The 16,465-nt window shown below is 38.5% G+C and overlaps 1 protein-coding gene and 1 long non-coding RNA gene across 6 annotated transcripts in view; one reads left to right on the top strand and one right to left on the bottom strand.

Moving 5' to 3' along the window:
- LOC119911600 (coxsackievirus and adenovirus receptor homolog) overlaps positions 1-16,465 on the top strand; it is a 127,488-nt gene that overhangs the window by 17,000 nt on the left and 94,023 nt on the right. The gene's annotated exons all lie outside the window — the stretch shown is intronic.
- LOC119911684 lies at positions 1,973-14,636 on the bottom strand. The gene is made up of 5 exons (XR_005445968.1): positions 14,479-14,636; positions 14,110-14,211; positions 5,473-5,571; positions 3,585-3,671; positions 1,973-2,152 (listed from the first exon to the last, which is right to left on the bottom strand). It is a non-coding gene; the product is annotated as an uncharacterized LOC119911684 (long non-coding RNA).

Raw genomic sequence — 16,465 nt, 5'->3', positions numbered from 1 at the left:
CATCACAGGACTCTTATGATTATTGATTGGAGAAAATAATTAAGAACTAAAATGTGAGAGTGCTCTGTTATAAGTTTGTATGTCTTACAGGTTTTATATTTTTTTCCCTGATTGACTGATGAGTGTTTATAAATCAGTGAATGATTCAGAGTTACCTGCAGCCCTGTGTCGATATAAATACATCATGAGGACAGTGGAGATGCAGTAAGGACAGAACACCACCAGGTGGCAGACCAGTCTGAACACAAGCAGGAGGGAGACTGAGGCAGGGGGCGGGGCTGAGCAGACTATGCATCAAAATATGACCCAAAAAACTTTTGATATTTTAACAAAACAAGTTGTAAAATCAAATTAAGATTTATGCAAAGAAATCATCTTCCTCTATTTGTAGAGTTTAAAAGTTACAACAAAGCTGATATTTCTTACCAAGGGTATTTCAGTGTCCTCTGTCTTCTAAAAATGTAACCTGCTGGGTTTTAGGCCAGACGATTGCATCAGAATATTGATTAAACCATTGTTTGAATCCTCTTTGTAACGTGAGGAAAACTGACACCTCTTTGTTTAGTGCCAGAAGGACTGTTTTGTTTTAACTGTTTCATTGACACTTAAGATAGGGTTTCAACCATTTTGTAGACAAGCCCTGTTGTTCTCTATGATTAGTTTAGAGCAAAAGACTGTTTATTCCTGTAGATTGAAGGGGGTTTCAGGTCTGGGATTGGCAATGGTACACCCTTCCTAATTGGGTGACGAAAAAGTTAACCACCGGCTATGGACCTGAGCCATTTGGAGGAAAATGGACCCGCCCACATACCTGGAGGATATTAACAATTCATTTTGTAAGAATCAGGACTGTAAGCTGTGGATCTGGGAGGAGGACCTACTTTTCAGTCCACTGCAGTGTTATTTGTTTGTTCTGTAATGCCATCTCTTTATTCACAAATTTTTTGTAATTAAATCTTTTTGTTAATTTTAATTTGGACCCAGCCTCTGCTTTCTCAAAATCTGAAAACGCAACAAGGCCTATTATGACACTATTATTCAGAAAAAAGTCACATTAAGAAGTAAGCTCTTTGCATGATTCGAACCTGGACCTCCTGAATGCAGGACAGCCATATTGTGTTAGGATTTAGTTTGGTGCTGTTGTTTTTGTCTGTGTTTATTTGATATTGTCATGGTTTGGAGTTTGGTAGTCTAGTTTATTATTTCGTTCATTTGCCTTAAGTACTGTCTTGTCTCATCGTATTTCCTTAGTTCTGTGTCTCAGTTCATGTCTTAGTGTTTTCTCCAGTTCTCTGTACTTCTGTTATTTTGTCCATGTTTGTGCTGTATTCTGTTTAATCTTAGTTCAGTCTGTTTTCCCTGTTAGTTGTTAGTTTATTGGTGTCTCTGTCTTCCCTGCTGTCTCTCTGTGTCTCGTTAACCTTGATCCCCGTCACCTGTGTTTCTCCCGCCCTGCTCGTTACCTCTGTGTATAAATGTCTGGTGTTTCTGTTCATTCCCTGTCCAGTCATTGTTGTGTTCAGTTGCTTTGCAGTGTGTTATGGTTGCCATTTGTCTTGCCTGCCTGTTTCCAGCCTGTACTTCTTTTGTTCTTTGGATTAAGGATCTTTCCTCGTTTCTCTGGATTTTCTGTTGGTTTCCTGTTTGTTTGGATTCCCTGGACTTAGCCACTACATTGTAAGTGTACTCGCTTTTCATTGGATTAAACCCTTTCCTGCCTCACCACACACACCGCATGACATATTGCTATTGTGTTCCTAAGAGAACAGTTACTGTTGGAACTGTTACTAAACGTCTCTTTCTCTGTCAAATTCCATTGTGGTTCACTTCCGTTGTGGCTTTTGTATTTGGCCTGAGACCTACGGGCCACTGTAGTTATCTACACTGAAGACAGATGTGTGTATGTGATTTGTATTTTTTTTTCCATCTGACAGCTTTGTGAGAACCACAGGAGAAAAATAAGAATGAGACCGAAGTTTATTATTATTAGTAACCACAAAACAACATGAAGTTATGATTAGATTCTGTATAAATATATGAGAAATACAATGAAACAGGTAACAGTGCTCTGCTCAACTGGACATCAGTGGTTGGACTGGTGTGAAGGTCTACCTCAGTGAAGAGTAGACGACCTCTGGCTCTGCTGGAAACTCTGAACACACAAACAGTTCAAACAACATGAGACAAAGAAACTCCGTCACCAGACAACAACTCTGCTTCTGAATGTGTTGCAAGGAAACATTTTTTGGGCTGTTCAGAGTGAGTGGGGAAATATCAGATTAATTTAAGTACTTCTCAGTTTACATCATTTTTAGAAAGCAGAAATTGTCAACAATGTTACATCTTTAGTCTTCAGACTAAAAGAGCCATATTTAGCATGCTACTGCCGTCAGTAGAGATTACGAACGATTACGTTTTTTTTTCTTTCTTCTAACAACTATAACTGACAGCATATACAATTTTCTCTCTTTATTAGGATCCCCATTAGTATCATTTTGACAGGGATTCATTTAACTATCTTCATAATAAAACACTCACTTTTAAATAACTTTTACATTTTCACCAAACCTGCAGCAGGTTACAGGAGTCCTGTCTGCTCTGGTGCTGTATTTGTCAGATGTTTCATGAAGTTTATATTCTGTATTATTGTAAAATAAGGTGAGTCGCGTGTGGAGGAGGCTGTTAATTATCAATCAATACCCCCCTGATGACGAATAACCCACAGGTGTGTTCAATGTTGCTTTACCTGGTCCGTGCTTTTAAAACATCCACCGTGTCCGTGTTGAGCTTGATTAATTGAGAGAGAAGGGGGGCTGTGCAGCCTGTGCATGACCATTAGTGTAAAGGAGAGCTATTAACCTGCTTTTCTAGTCCTATATTGTAGTTCTATGACTCTGTGTGGCAGCTTTGTGTGATTCAAAGTTCAAAAAAATATTTGTTTCTACTTATACTGGCTCTTCATTTCAGCCTCTGTCTGAAACAAGCTGTAGATGATCCTGTCTTTGTCTGAGGTTACGTGTATGCGGAAACCCAGTAGCATATATTTATCAAGTCAATTCAAATTAGCTTTATTGGCATGAATGTGTAACAACAATATTGCCAAAGCATCATACAAACTACATCAATCAACCCCTTTTTATCCTTATCTAACTTCATGGTGAATCATCTCAGAGTTAACATATTAACAAACAAGAAACCAACATGCAGATTACATAGTTCAAGTTCAAAATGATTTCTTTACAGTATGTGAGTATGATTCTTATTTATTTTTAAAAGCCGCAAAGCCATTTAATGTTGTAATATGCACGTTTGCATTGTTATGTTTATATATTTGTTAAATGTCTTATTATCGTATAATACAATTCACGTCTTTGAAAAAGTAGAATAGATAAACTAGCAGGTTACAGAAATCAAACTTAATGCAATCTGACTCCACTACAATGTTGCTATCAAGCTTCTGACACTGTCCTCAAATGACTTGGAGAACGTAACCATGAAATATTGAGCCCAAATGGAGTTAAAGTAACTGTACACAAATGTGGACATGATGCATGAAATGGTTAATAAATAAAGAGCAGCTGTACCTCTCGTCCTTTGTGGTCTGATGGCTATTTGTCCATAATTGACGTCTCCTGTTCTTACTGCTGAGTAGACTGCAGCTGGATCACTCTCTGGAAAACAAAACACAGAAATTACATTACTGCAAATACTACAACTGATACCAGTGGTGTTAGTACATTTACTGCTGTACTAGTAGTACTGCAACGCATATAATACATGTAGACCAGTAATAACCAATAAGTTTTATTAAAGGCTTCATAAATGACAGCAGAGCTGAAAGAACAAATATAACTGGAAAGTATTTGGCTGGAAAAGGAAGTTGGCTGCTCGCTTCTATTAATGCAAGATCACACATTTCAGCAGAAGTCAGAATATAGACGCGTCACCATCAGCTAAAACAGATCACCCTATAGTGAAAAACCACCAGCATCAGACCAGAGTTCACTGAAACCAACAGGAGGAAGTTTCTGTGGTTTAATGTGCAGAATGGAAAAAGTATCTTCGTTCTGCTGAGTTCATCTTCTCTTTTATTTAAAATCACTTACACACTTAATGTAATAACATTAAAACAAACATAAATAATGTTTGAGTAAAACACAACAGTAAAACATTTTACACATATTTAGATCCTGTTTATGAGCAGAATGTACAGAGAAATGTAATTTTGCATATTTATAATTTATGTTTGTTATTTTTTAAATGAACAGTCCTGCAGTGAAACATGTGCAGAGACACGTTCAGCTGAAGATCTGTTTTTCTCAGAAATAGTAAACTGGACGACCACAGATCTGTTATCTTGTTAACAGATTCACCACAGACAAAAAACAGACTCCCATACAACACATTATCAACAAAAACAGACTACAGTCTGAGACTTGGGGAAGTAAAACGATAAAATAAATGTAGTTTGACCAGGTCTCATGTGAAAGGTTGTAATGTATGTAATGGTCCGATGTGTAATGTAAATTACATAAAATCTAAACATAGAGAAAAATGACAATGTGATTTCAGAATAAAACTCATCAAATTACCAAAATCATTTGTTGTACTTCAGACCATCACTGACACAATTCATTATTTAGTCCCAAACATTTAGAAATGTTCACAGTAATCCTCATAATGTCCTCTCCTTAAAAAAATGTCCTGACTTTATGAAGCCACCTTCACTGACCTAAAACTAATTCTGACCCCAACACAATAAATAACCTTATTATTTTAAAGAGACAGACAAGATGTTATCATATTGTATATTTTTTTAATTTCCAAAAACTAGACTTTACTCAAATTTCACAATGTGGACAATTTACAGAAATGTCTTCACCTTTTAAAGGTGGGGTGGTGATGGAGCATTGAATGAGACACATACCTTTGGTGTGAAAGACCCGGGTTTGAATCCACTGTGAGACACCATTGTGTCCCTGAGCAAGACACTTAACCCCTAGATGCTCCAGAGGCGACCTCTGACATATAAAGCAATTGTAAGTCGATTTGGATAAAAGTGTCAGCTAAATGAATAAATGTAAAGTTCTGCCTGTCAGACTGGATTCAGGGTTATAGGCCCTAATGATCCTGAGTACAACTGCAGAGCTCAGATGTTTGATTCCCTGTAGCCGTCTCTCTCTGCGGCTTGGTCATGTATTATAACAAACCCCATCAGTTTCATAGTGGTGGGAAGCCAGTGAGGGATCTCATCTTTTTTAAAGTGCTGTATAATTAAATGTTCCTCTCGCTTCCTTGTCAGGCTTGAACCCTCAAAGTTGTCTCTAGTGGAACTTGCAAAAAAAACTGCTACCAGGAACCACAACAGAGAAATTAACAGCAGGAATCACAAACCACGTAAACATCATCCTGTTTTCTTCTCTAACAGATATTCTAGAGTTGGTTCACGATGGAGACAAAGAGCAGCTGTACCTCTCGTCCTGTTTGATTTGATGTCTTTGATGGCTATTTGTCCATAACTGACGTCTCCTGTTCCTCTCACTGCAGAGTAGACTGCAGCTGGATCACTCTCTGGAAAGTAAAACACACACAGCTGATACCAGTACTGTTAGTACTACGCTACTACGACTGCAGCATCCATTGTACAAAAAGTATTTAGATTAATATGCTTCTATTATAATAATATGTATTTCTGTACAGTATTTGAATAGGACATAATAGAAAATTTATTAATATGGCAGAAAATATCAGAATATAGCTGAAGACAGACGTGTAGGAATTAAACTGAAGAACATTTTACATTTTGACAGTTTTTTTCTTGTTCACACTGCTGCTGCTGTGAAAGCTGAAAAGAGACCAAACACAAGTGAAGCTGATTTATCTGAGTCGAACGACCACAGAGCTGCTGGCTGTGATCAAGATAAGAGTCAACATGTTCTGCACAGGATGAACATGTTGACTCTTTCTGACTTTGTTTTTAGCACCTTGGACTGTGAGAAACAGCATTTTGTTCATGTATACTCAGTATGTGGATGAAATATAAATAAATAGAATAAATTAACTTGATGTCAGGACGTCACACAAGCTGCTAAATTATTTACTGTGTTACAGTGAAACTTTGAATTTAAAATTTGTATTTTTTATTTAAAGATCCATATAAAATATTGGTGTCACTTCAATATAAACATATTGTGACATGGGGAAAACAGTTTTTCCTTGTGTGCTTTTGCAGATACAAGCTTCATGAACTGAATTCACTGATCTGCAGCTACTCAGAAATATGAGACTCAGGGTCGGCTGTTGAAAACAGTTCTAGGTGGGGCTGAGCCATATTCAGTCAGTTTCAGGTAACATCCCAATACAGTTTAACAGAAACTGCAGGACACCAGCGCTCTGTCAAGTAGTCAGTGATTATTTAATGCCACTGTTACAAAGTTGATGCATTCTTAAACATAAACAGTCTGTTGCACAAACAGTAACATTAGCAGTGCTGACTGAAGTTTTCCCTATTCCTTACCTTAAGTAAAAATATATAAAGAACTACAACAGATGGAAGAAGCACCACGTTGGGACCCTACATGCAGATTTCTGCAGAAAACATTTACATTTATTCATTTAGCTGACGCTATTATCCAAAGCGACAAGTGCCTCTCCTACAAATGCGTGCAGGTCAGAATTAGTTTCCACTGATAATAGTGGCACTAAAGTTCCTGATGCACCTCAGATCAAGTCCCCAAGACTCTTAAAACCCAAGAGCTGAACCCAGAAAATAGTTCTTTATACCTGCTAATCCTGAAACTAACAAACCCTGCAACATGTCATACAAACCTTTCTCAAGACAGCACTGCTTTACAAACACCAATTAGAATAAACCAAATGAACACTCATAGCTAAAAATACTAAACGCTAAAAATACTTGTTTAAACATCAGGAGGAAGAGACAAAAAACACATACTAGTTATCTGGTCCTAAACTAAAATTAAAGGGCTGGATATCTATTTTCACCATTTCACCGGGGGTGAAACCGGTTAAGATTTGAAAATCCTCTAGTGTGCACCAGGCGTTAGAGAGAAAAGCTCATGAAAAGCTCATGATTAAATAAAACATTTTTTGCACCACGGACTGTTTAAAAAGGAAACTAACAAAGATGTAACAGCCAGAATCGTGGGGCAAATAAGAGTTTGCAGCAGCATACCATGCTGTCTTTGTGTCCGCTCCGGTAAAGGTCTCTGTGATTGTCATATACCGTCCACCAGGACAAATGGGTAACTTTGTGGAGGAGCTAGACACACTGCTGTCTTCAACCCCAGAGCATGACTGTCCCCTACTTGTCCTCGGTGACATGAACATTCACTTAGACAATTCAAACTCAGCAGACTTCCTGTGTCTGATTCAGTCCTTTGATCTAACACGGGTTCTCAGCCCCCCGACCCACAAAGCTGGCAAGGTGCTTGACCTCCTTCTTGTCCGAAACTGTGCCACAGAGTGCCTAACAGTCACACCTCTATATGTGTCTGACCACTGTTTCATTCAGTTCACGGTATGCCTACAGGAAAAGCTCATTCTTCCAACACCATTGGTTTTACACCGCCGCAACCTCCACAACCTGTCTCCCGCTCACTTTGCCTCAGTGGTAGCTTCCGCTCTACCTTCCCTCAACACATTTTCCTCACTTGAGGTCAATGATGCCGCACAATCTCTGTGCTCTACGCTAAGCTCGTGCCTGGATAGCCTGTGTCCTCTATCCACCAAGCCTGCTCGCCCAAACCAGCCCCACCCGTGGCTAACTGATACCATCTGTGGGCTCCGTACTGATCTCAGAGCGGCTGAAAGAAAATGGCGAAAAACCAAAGACCCTGCTGACCTTAAGGGCTACCAATAGCTCCTGTCCTCCTTCTCAACAAGCATCAGTGCTGCCAAAACTGCGTTCTATAATGACAGAACAAGCAGTGCCACTGACTCAAGGAAATTATTTTCCACTTTTAAAGCGCTACTAAATCCTCCTCCACCACCCACAAACTTGTCTGCTGATACTTTTGCTGCCTTCTTTACAGGCAAAGTGGCGGCTATAACTAGCCAATTCTCTGAAACACTCAACCTCAACCATTGTGGCAGTCCTACTACATCTTTTCCTCTGCCCTCCCAGGTCAGTGGTTGTTCACTCTCCTCGTTTACTCCTCTCACAGAGAGCGAAGTATCAGAACTCTTGACCCGTAGCCGTCCAACTACATGCCCGCTGGACCCGATTCCTACGAATCCCTACGATTCCCTTATATAATCATCTGCTCTGCAGGCAGAATAACAAAGCGTAAGATTGAAATATCCAGTGTAATACATTTTTTATTACAATGTTATTACAACCAACATCATCAAATGTATAATTAATGAATGAATCAATGTAAAATGAGTGAAAATTACGTTAACTGTTCTGCTTTTGATCAGTACATAAACCTAATGCACAACACCAAGAAATGGCATGACGGGATTCCATAATGGTTTGATGCTGCTTCAAGGCAACATTTCCATTTGAACTATTTTCCATTATATAATTATCAAATAAATTATATTAAACAATTAATAATGCAACTTTACTCACTTATTATTGTGAATATAATTTTTCTGGGTCAAAAAGTGGCATAAAAATATATTTTGAGGGCAGTTTAGTGCAGCAGTAAAAAGATTCCTAATGGGCGCCAGAGCATCATGTGACAAATTTTAAGACTGCTACTGGTTTCCTTAAGGCCCTGCAACTGTTTTAAAGTAATGCATCATATTTTGTGATGTTTGGTGGAGGTGTACAAGGGCAAAAAGGGTATGTTGCCTAGAGGCAACAGCGTACCATAGAGGAACTTAATAAATTAAGAATAATCCCAGGAGAACGACAGATGGCAAACATTGCTGCCAAGTATGTGTCCTTGTGTCCCAACCTGAGGGACAGCGAGTGACTCAGCCAACAATATGCGTGGCAGGTTACATCTAGTTCACTGTTATTTGTAGTTTACGTTCTATCTGTGTTTGTTTTTTGTTGTTTTTGTAATTTATAACTGCTAAATTGAACGGTCTTGATTGGACATATCTTGTTATGTCATTGTTATGTTATATTGAAATGTAAACTTTTGGCAAAATTGTGTAAATAAAACCTTTATGCCAATAAAGCACACTGAACTGAACTGAACTAAATGATCAGGAAAATGTACTTGAAGTATTAAAAGTAAAAGTACAGTAAAATGTGCCTTGTTACTTTCATACTATTATATATTGATTATTATTATACATTAGATTATTATTACTCATGCATTAATGTAGTTGGTTGAGGTTGAACTGTTTTGTCTCAGGCAGCAAGTAATGATTATTTTCATTGTGGATTAATCTGCTGATTATTCTCTCCATTAATCGATTGTAAAAACAGTGAGAAATGTTCTCACAGTTACCGAAAGACAATTACCATAGTAAACTAATGTACCAGCTGTCTATAAACTGTTGGGTAGTTTCATTTATAACAAATATTTATGTGTTTTGTGTGTTAAAATCTTTCTTTGTGAAGTAACTAACTGATTAAATGTAAAGAAGATGAAGTATAACATTTCCCTCTGAGATGTGGAGTAGAAGTAGAAGGTGCCAAAAAAAGTACAAATACGTCTAATTTGTATTTGATCAAATGTACTGAGTTACTATCCATCACTGAACATAACAAACACACTATTAAGTCATAATATCACTGAAAAGTGCCATATATTGCTGAATGATGTCTCGTGCTAAGGTCAACTATGTACAATGAAAAGGTGGGTAAGGGGAAAGTGTGTGTGTGTGTGTCTGTGTGTGTGTGTCTGTGTGTGTGTGTGTGTGTGTGTGTGAGAGACATGTTATTTGTATTTTTTCCTTCTGTCTTCATCAATATGGCAGCAAATATCAGCATACAGCTGAATTTAACTGGAATGCAATTCACATTTTGGCAGTATATTTCTTAAGACTGCTGCTGCTGTGAAAGCTGAATATAGATGAACATGTCGACTATTTGTGAATTTATTTTAACCACCATGGACTGTGGGAAACGGCATTTCGCTAATTTGTATACTCGGTATGTGAATGAATGACAATAAACAATCTTGAACTTGATGTCAGGACGTCAAACAGACTACTGAATTATAAAGTTTATGAAAGTGAAATCCAAATATGAGTCAAAATATTGACTTAAATATTAAGATCCATGTCACAAAATGGAAAAGAATAAAGGGTAATTTACTATTTACATTAAATAAACAAATAAATAATAAACACATAAGCTTACTCACGCTTATGTGTTTATCAGAGCATTTACAATTCATTCATATTATATCTTTATTATTGTAATATTTATTTTTAACAGTCCTGCAGTGAAACATGTGCAGAAACACGTCAGGCTGAAGTGTTTTTATCAGAAAGAGGAAACTGGACGACTGCAGAGCTGCTAGCGTCTGTTAGCAGATTCACCACAGGACACAAAACAGACTCACATGCAACAAACACAAGGGTGTGAATTTAATCTAACAGTTTAGGGTGGGGCAGAAAACATAAAATTTCTCATGTCTGAAAGGGACACAAATAATACAGCTAGTACTAGTATAGGATAAATGTACACAGAGGGAAGTCTTACTGCTATTATTAGTGTAGCATGGAGGCAGTGATGTTACCAAATTGCCATGACTTTTTGTACTTTTCTCTGTCTTTTTATCTGGCCAACAACACAAAGCAATAATTGTTTAAATCTGACTCACCACGCGGTCATTATAACCTAATTATCTGGCATCTTCCACATAGTATTTTAGGTTTCCTCTGGGACAGAAGATGTCTCTTAATATTCTCTGCTGCTGATCTGCCACTGAACATCATACTGAGCAAAACCCAACACAACAGTAGATCTACAACATTAACCTAACATCAGTTCACACACAGGATTATAGCTGTACCAGCTGAAATAAGAGATGCACTAATGACTCTAATTACTGATTATTTAAAAGGTCTGACCTGCTGATTCCACTTCTTTCTTTCTGACAACTATAACTGACAAACATCTCTGCAACTTTTCTTGATTGGATATTTTCTCATTTTAAAATATATTTTAATTGAAAATATTTGAAAGAATACATTACCCTATTTCTAGAATTTTATTTCTAATCTCACTGATTTAATTCTACTTAATTCTCCGCCTTATTTTAGTGTTAAATCTCAAATTACAGTACTTTTCACTTCAGACACACATGCACCTACACCTGTCTCTCTCTCTGCTCTGACTTTATTTGTCAGCAGTTTAATAAAAGACAACTCGCTTGTTTTTTCAATCGCAATTCCGTTTTCACAGCTGCAGATGAGCTCTGTGACATCAGCTGTGTTTACTGTTGCTTTACCTGCTTACTTGCCTTGATGAGCCTATATGATGAGGAGGCGCATTGACCAGTTCGTTACTACTTGCTAACGTGGTGTGAGAAGTGAAGCCTCCTTCTAAACACCACCAAAACAAAAGAAATGTCCATTGACTTTAGAACGTTGCAATCATCAAATCCTACTGTTATCAATGGGAACCCTTTTTATTATAATTACAAATACCTTGGCATTGTGCTCGACCATAAGCTCAGATGGGATCTGTGGTCTGACCTCATAAACACTAAGACACAACAAAGAATGTAGTTTTTAAAGAAACTGTTGTTCTTTTATTGAAAGTGTTTTTGCCTTTTTGCATCATTTGCTGGTTTGGCAATGCTACTGAGGTTTAGAAAAAGTCAGTAAGAAAAACAGTAACAACGGCCAGTAAACTATTAGGGACCGAGTAGGGAATGTATCTATAGGGAAAGGCTGATGAACACTGTGGGAGACAAGAGGCCCCACTTTGCACCTTCATTTGAACTGTTACGATATCGCCTCCCTCTATTTACCGAAAATAGATAAATTTGTGCCTTAAGAAATCAAGTTTTTAAACAGGTAAGGCACATTCATAGCCAAATAGGCAGGATGCTCAGCTTGGTCTGCCTAATTTAATCAGTAGTAAGGTGTGGGATTTGGGAAATTATGTGTTATGTATTAGTGTGTGTTTACCAGTTTGAAGGTTCTCTCTGTGCTGTATGATGCCTACTTGATTGTTCTGCAAACTAATTTCCCTACGGGGACAAATTAAGAGATGATTGATTGATTGCTTTAAAATATCCACCGTGTTTTCTAATTTAATATAAGATAGTGTCTCTTTCTGTATATTTCTCTGCAGGTGTTATGCGAGTGTTATGTCTTCTTCACTCCAGTGAGGAACTTTAACACCTAAGACATGTTATATCGTGTGTGTGTAGCCAGGCCCGCTTTAATCTACCGTTGTAGGCCCCCATAAAAACATTAAAAATGTGTAATGGCCATTTTTGTCTATACTTCGCGCGACAATAAGCTTGATTGAACAGGCTACTTCCTGTCGGCACCAGCGTCTACTGCGCACGATCGCGCAGCAGACGTAGAACAGCGATTGAAACACCGCGGTGAAGTTAGTTTAAAGTTGGATATTCGACAGACATTCACCCAGGATCCAGTGACGGCTTTTTAGTCAGTTCACCCAGTGACGGTTGTATAAGTGCGGTTAGCTCACCTCTGATGGCTCGCTTTTAACCAACGGGGGTTAGCTTAGGGACCATCAATAAATTACAATTGTGAGAACAGTGTTATGGCAAAATCATTATTTATTTCAATAGTTTCCAAGTCATGTGACACAGGGACTTCAAACCAATGCCGAATTGTAGTACTATACTAGGCAAATGAGACACACCCCTTCATATTTGATTTGAGAGCCTTTTTTATTTTATATGAATATTTCAATAGATTCCATTTCAAATGATTCAGGGACTCAAAACCAATGCCGAATAGTACTACTACCTGTTACACATATTACACACCTCTTGTACAACTGCAGTTGTACCACACAGAGTCAGTAATTTTCTTCCACAGCATTGAGCAGATTTCATAAATATATATACATAAATATGTTACGAAAGATTTATTTTAATTCCACAGGTCCAGTGTGATGGCTGTGAACGGTGGTTCCATGCTCAGTGTGTGGAAATGGACAGCACACAATATGAAGAGGCAAAGAAAGGAAACTGGGAATGTCCGTTGTGTAAATAAAGTGTTTCTTTGAAATCTGCTCAGTGCTGTAGAAGAAAATTACTGACTCTGTGTGGTACAACTGCAGTTGTACAAGAGGTGTGTAATATGTGTAACAGGTAGTAGTACTATTCGGCATTGGTTTTGAGTCCCTGAATCATTTGAAATGGAATCTATTGAAATATTCATATAAAATAAAAAAGGCTCTCAAATCAAATATGAAGGGGTGTGTCTCATTTGCCTAGTCTAGTACTACAATTCGGCATTGGTTTGAAGTCCCTGTGTCACATGACTTGGAAGCTATTGAAATAAATAATGATTTTCCCATAACACTGTTCTCACAATTGTAATTTATTGATGGTCCCTAAGCTAACCCCCGTTGGTTAAAAGCGAGCCATCAGAGGTGAGCTAACCGCACTTATACAACCGTCACTGGGTGAACTGACTAAAAGCCGTCACTGGATCCTGGGTGAATGTCTGTCGAATATCCAACTTAAAACTAATTTCACCGCGGTGACAGAAACACCGTAATTCTGGTAGCTGCATCAAGAAAAAGTCTCATGGCTCAGTGTGTTTGTCTGACTCGGATCGTCACTGTTTAATCAGCCCACCTACGAGGCTCACCTGCCAAACACCAACGCAGCGTCACTGATTGATCTGATTGCCGAGAGTTTATAATAAGCAATACGGTTACATCTCTCATGTGCGACGGGGTGTCACAGAGTTTTAACGTCATTTCTGGGCCTACATGGATCCCTCCATGCAGGCTTTGGTTGGCTTCACTGTCCGATCTCTGTTTTACCCCCTTGGGAAAAGCAGGCAGTGGACACTGTGAGGCCAGAGAGGGGGACTCAAAATGTTTCTAAACTTAAAACACACTTTTATTGCCCCATTTACATTTATATTGTTTTACTACTTACACAATTATTAATAGATTTTTAGGGGGGGGGGCAACCTTCAGATGGAGAGGGTCCAGAATCAATAAAACATCGTTACCTTTGCTGCGTCTGATTGGCTGCTGTAGGTGACGTGATATTTTGACATCACTGTACGTGATGTCATCTGTGATGTCATCATCTCCAACTTCTTCTTCAGCAGCTGAATGAACCAAAAGGAGCAGAAATTTAAATCAATGAAGGTCATGTGATTTGATCAAAAGCTCCACAGCTCACTAAATGGAGCCTGTGGTGAGATTGTTTTATTAACAGCAGCAATGTGATTAATGAGAATCCTGATGGACGTCTGACTTAAAGAAACAGTTTGTAACTTGTTATTATTTGTACGTCCGGAAGTGTTAATGGAAATGTGTCAACAGTAAAATGTGACTTTAAATGTGAACTGCAGCACGTGGAGTCTGTGACTGACCTTTAGGTTTTATATGGAGGCATCGTCTCACCAGTAGAACCAGAAGAACCAGAAGAACCAGAAGAACCAGAACACAGAAAGTCAGAACAGCAGACAACAACACAGAGAGAGGAGGAGAGATGGAATCAGAAGGAGGAGTGGTTGAGGAAGAGGAGGAGGAACCAGGAGGAGAGGAGGTGGAAGGAGGACTTGTAGTGGTGGGTTTCACTGGAATGAACAAGAAATTATAATTAAAGGCACAGAAAAAAATACATTAATAATTTATTCAACAGCATGCTAACAGAAAGACACAGAAGTTAATTCATGGTGTCACTCTGTTTTAGAGTTAAAAAGATCATGTATCAAACGGTGGGTTGAACTCTGACAAATGTTGTCACATCATGAATCATCTCTGCTGTCCTGAAACCTGCTGAACTCAATGTAGAAAACAAAACAAGGTCAGTTTGAGAATTATCTTTGAGCTCCTCACCTGTGACAGAGATCCAGCTGGATGGAGACTCTCCACGACCGCTGATGTTACACTTGTAGAGGCCTTCATCAGACTTGTTAACATGGTGGATGGTCATGTGACCTGTAGGCTCAGTCCTGATGAGGGAGCCATCTTTATAGAAACCAGCTGGGAGGTTGGAGGGAGGGGTCTCTGTTTTACAGTGCAGAGTGACATCATGTCCCTCCATCACAGGGAGGACAGGACTCTGCAGGATCACTGGTCCACCTCAACACAGAGACAAACTACAGCATTTCATCATTTACACACAGCTTCATCAACACTAACTCCACAGTCTGATCTTACCAGTGACAGTGATGTTGATGGTGTTAATGGTTGCTCCCTCTCTGGACTCACACCAGTAAACTCCACTGTCCCATGGGTTTATGTAGCTGATGTAACAGGAAGAACCAGCTGATCTTCCCCAGCCAGCTCCACACTGAGTCCTGGTTCCTCTGGTTGTGTTCCTCCTCAGCGTCCATCCAGCAGAGCTGTCGTCCTCCTCACAGCTCAGAGAGACAGACTCTCCTTCAAACAGCTGAGAGCTGCTGGGACTCACAGTCAGAGAGGCTGGAGGGAATACGTTAAATTTTAGCGAAATGACCAGATGTCTCACAGTAAAATCTCGACACTTTGTTGGGAATGACAGGAAATGCTAAACTAATCAGCACCATGTGGTTGCTGACACACTGGGCAACAGTATTTTTCCAGTCTTTTATTGTCATTAATTATTTCCAACCAGCCCAGAAATACAAATAGTTTTTTAACCATTTGTTAATTATTAAAAACAACAATAATGGAAATACAATATATTTATCATTTATTTCATTTATATTGTTGGACAGAATTAAGGGAGGAATTGATGATGACTGACGAAGATTCAAATTTTGCACCTGCTGCATTATGAAGATTCACTATATTTTTTGATGTGATTTTTTTTTTGTTAAATTGAGTTATTTATGTCATGTATTTTAAATTTAAGGTGCCCTTCCAGTCAAGAAAGTGAAATGCAGAGATATAGGGCTGCCCTACATGCTGGAAAATAAGTTGTCTTTAAGTGAAATCTAAAAGGTTAAATACTTCCTATAAGGGCAGAAAATTGTTTTATTCTTTACTTATAATCCTTTACGCAAGTACTTAAGAGTGCTTTTTTCTCCTTTTATTATGTCTTATATATTGTTTGAAATCTTTAACCTGTTCCCTTTTTATTATTGTTTTGTTATTCCAGTCTGTCCACATGTGTGGGGTTTAGGTCAGGGATGTGGGGTTGTTGATTGTTTTCCTCGCTAGCTGCTCTTCTCCTTCCTTGACTGGGACCAGTCAAAGATCTTTTGTTCTCCAAAACATAGAAACCCAGACTGTGTAAATGATCATGCAGCCCTTTTCTCAGGGCCAGATGTTAGTGTTGTAGTACTTCTTTGTTTATTCTCTATTGTTAAATAAATTCTTCAAAGACAACGGTTCATTGTAACTCAATTATTTGCTCAACCTCTCACCAGG

Source organism: Micropterus salmoides, unplaced genomic scaffold (assembly GCF_014851395.1).
Source record: "Micropterus salmoides isolate LMB-PRFRI ecotype aquatic unplaced genomic scaffold, ASM1485139v1 Ms_hic_scaffold_2, whole genome shotgun sequence".
In the NCBI taxonomy this organism is placed as follows: domain Eukaryota; kingdom Metazoa; phylum Chordata; class Actinopteri; order Centrarchiformes; family Centrarchidae; genus Micropterus; species Micropterus salmoides.
The sequence above is the reverse complement of the archived record's forward strand: the minus strand, read 5'-3'. Positions and strand labels throughout refer to the sequence as shown.